Genomic DNA, 3,647 nt, shown 5'->3' with positions numbered 1-3,647 from the left:
CCTACATTTTTTTTAAGATAACTCCTTAACTTTTACTATAATTGGCAGTTGGTCACAAAGAATATATTGACTTTACTGGTTGTTTTTTTCAGTGATAGTGTTCTGGAAATTTGATTTGCAAATTAATTGTACTTTGGTACATTTTCTCTCTCTTTCCCTCTCTGTCTTTCTCTCTCACTCTCTCTCAGGCTTCCAGTTTAAAAACATGGTTATTCTTCTGGTGCTGGGCAAAATGTGTTGATATTAGAGCTACTTACCAAAATTGAGGGTGTTTTATGTGTCTTTTTTTTCCTCCCCAAATTTACTTGGCTAGGCTATCCCTTACACTTACTGTTTCAGAATAACTTTACACCCAGTTTGTCAAGTTGTATAAACTATCCCACTATCATTTGTTTGGGGTTGCATTGATTTTTGTAAGTTTAATTGTTGAGATAATTGATACAGCAATGTTGATACAGCATTGTGTCTTCTCATCTAAGAACAAAGAAGGTATATGTCTCTACTATTCTGATCTTTTATACTTCTCAATACATTTTATAGATTTTTTTCATATTGTCCTCACTCAATTCTATTACTGTGAATGGGCTTTTTAATAATTATATATTAATTATTGGTGATATATTTTTAATTGTTGGTAATATATGGAAAGCTCTTAATTTTCATATATTACTCTTACATCTTACCATCTGAGAAATTTGTTATAATTGTTTAAAAACTCATTGGAAATAAATTAAATCTTTATCAATAGAGGAATGATTAAATTAATCAGGATAAATCTAGTTTATGGAACATTATGCAACTCTTTAGAAATTATATGTATATTGAAAAAAAGAAAAGAAATTATACGTATATAATATATGGTAAGAGAGAACCATCTCCAAGATAAAGTGGAAAAAAGCAAGTAAGCAAAAAAAAAAAAAAAAAAGTTGCATAGTAATAATATAGTATGGTCCAAGTATGTAAAACTACTATACGTGGATATATGCATATGCAGTATAAATTTGAATAAGGTCTGGAAAAATGCATTCCAGTGTTAATAGTAATTACTCTTGGGTAGGAGAGTAAAGGAGATTTTTCACTATTTTACTATAATATTTTTGTATTATTTGAATTTTTCCTAAAACATGAATTTACACAATGCTTTTATAATTAAAAATTAAAAGAAAAATGTAAAAGTAAGATGCTGGGAAATAGACAAGTTGATAAAGATTGACATGGAGGAAGCTCCAGGGAGAGTAGATATAAGTCCATAGAAAACTCTCATGGGTCATTAATTTCTACAATATCTTTAAAGTCACTTCCATTTGGCTTTGGAAAATCTGTGGCTCTACACAACCTGTCAAGAAGTATTACTAGCATCTATTAGAGCAGAAAATGAAGATAAAATGTAACACAACTGTCCAATGAAATCAGGGGAGACATCCACCCTGATGTTTATCTTCCTCATGTGATTTCTCCCATGCAAGGGCTATAGACTAGTGAAAGGCCTAAATAAATTATCTGGCTAAATGAATTGGGTAATTTTCCTTCTAGCCCTCTCTCATTGCCAGCTGGAAACCAGATGAGACCAGCCTCAATTTCGTAGGTCTTCATAGTGTCTAGAGTTTATATATGGGAAACTCTTCCAAACAGGTGGGTTGAGGCATCCTCATTTGCCTTCAAGTGAGGCTCTTTCTTGGCTTGCATATGAGATCTTTATAAAAGGTTTTGGCCTACTTCATATCACATAAATACTTATGTTGTGCTCCTACCAGTGATTTAGAGTTATATCTTAAGTTGTAACATAAGCAAGCTCTGGCAAGTGTGTTACCTGGACTTTTATTATTATAACATATTAAATTGACATCAGTGGTAGAGATGAATAGATCACCTAACATGGTGTCTAGTGGTGTTTCTCAAACTGTAATGTAGGAATCACGTTAGGATACTCATTCAGTAGGTCTGGGGTAGACCCTTGAACATTTCTAAGAGGTCACAAGTGGCTTGTCCAGGATGTGGCCTGTCCAGGAACCACACTTAAAGTAGCAAGAGAGTATAGCACATGCTTATTACTCAATAAATATTTGTCGAATGAGTCCTCTTCTGTCCAAACACCCAGAAATGTGAAATTCCCTGTGGAGACACACCCTTTTGGACTCTGTGTTAGATGGCGATGAATTTTTACTTTCTCAAAAGCTAACTCTGTCAAGCTATTGCGATTTAAATACTCCCACCCCCATCTCGATATTCTGCCCACATGGAAGCAGGACCCCAGGATTGTTTTCCATATAGGCAACATTGCTGTGTGCACTCTGATCTTTCACCCTTTCCTAGCCCAATCTGGTGTAATTAACAGTCCTCCCAGTGTGCCCCACTGGGGCTATAGGTCAGCATCATAGACAAGGCTAAGAGGAAAACTAGAGGCCCCTTCTGCAAGACTCATTCCCTTCAGAGCCAGGTCCCTCCCCTCCTCTGTGGTAGGGAGTTACTTGAGCAATAAATTGGTTCACAAAGCTTAACAAACCAAAAAATAAAAATCAAGCCACATGAGAACTCCCAACATAGAGATACCTTAAACTGAGCAAGAATTATAAGTTAACCAGACTCACTGCAGACACCCAAGGACTCCGAGATGGTCAGTCATACCACTGAAAGAGAAGTAGCTCATGGATGTCAAACTAGGAGAGCTGCCAACCTGGATACTGATGTGGGATTTCACCCCTAAAGGCATGGCTGTGGTGCTTCTAAAAGGTTACTATTGGTATTACAAGTATGTCAGAGTAAAAAAGGGGGAGCATCGCTGGGATTTCTATGGTGCTGGCAGTTTACATGCTTTTCAACTACTGCCTTTCTTACAAGGAACTGAAACATGAGCGGCTGTGCAAGTACTGCTGAAGCAGGCCCAGTGTGAAGGGCACACTCTGCATTTCTGACCATGACCTTTGGTCAACACTCCTGAAACCTTTTGTTTTTTGTTTGTTTGTTTTTTGTTTGTTTTGTTTTGTTTTTTTTCCCTGAACCCTTTTGTATTCTGAGAATTAACAGCCAATAAAAGATGACTAGTAGATGGAAAAAAAAAAAAAAAGTTAACCAGACTAGTGTCTTGAGAAATGTATTGCCTGGTTTTCCTTTTCACGGGGGTGGGGTGGGGTGGGGGTGGGGTGCCTGTTGAGCTATAAGCAAGATTACTTCATAAATTAAAATCTCAAGCTTGGTCCTTTTGGGGTATATATTTTCCTTAGAGTAGAATCAAAAGCCAAGTCGGAAAATGGTTGAATATGTATGTTGAAATATTTTTTGGAAGGAACTAGGCATGTTCACAGATGACAATGTTGTTTTATTGTGTGAAACCATGTTTAGTATTTTAGGAATTGCCTGTTCAAGATCGCTGGATTGTGTAGACAGAAAAATTCTGTTGTTTTATGATCAATTTAACACTCATTCTCGATTTAACAGTTATTCTCGTTCATTGGCTACTCAGCTGGGGGCTCCAGGGGTACAATGTTAGCAGAATTCACTTGGGGATTCTAGCATGTGCACATTAGCTGAATACATTGGGCTGTGATTTGTAGCAAAAGCCTGTTTTACAGGGAGCATTTTCTACCCACCCACAGCTTCATGGAGATGTTGAAATCTGTCTAGTTGGTGGAGGATCAGTAGCTTAAGGA

The 3,647-nt window shown here is 36.7% G+C and overlaps 1 pseudogene; it reads left to right on the top strand.

Moving 5' to 3' along the window:
• Positions 1-1,875: 1,875 nt before the first annotated feature.
• LOC112675523 (ATP synthase subunit f, mitochondrial-like) lies at positions 1,876-3,036 on the top strand (annotated as a pseudogene).
• The last annotated feature ends 611 nt before the right edge of the window (positions 3,037-3,647 follow it).

This window comes from Canis lupus, chromosome 30 (genome assembly GCF_003254725.2).
Source record: "Canis lupus dingo isolate Sandy chromosome 30, ASM325472v2, whole genome shotgun sequence".
Lineage (NCBI taxonomy): Eukaryota > Metazoa > Chordata > Mammalia > Carnivora > Canidae > Canis > Canis lupus.
The sequence above is the reverse complement of the archived record's forward strand: the minus strand, read 5'-3'. Positions and strand labels throughout refer to the sequence as shown.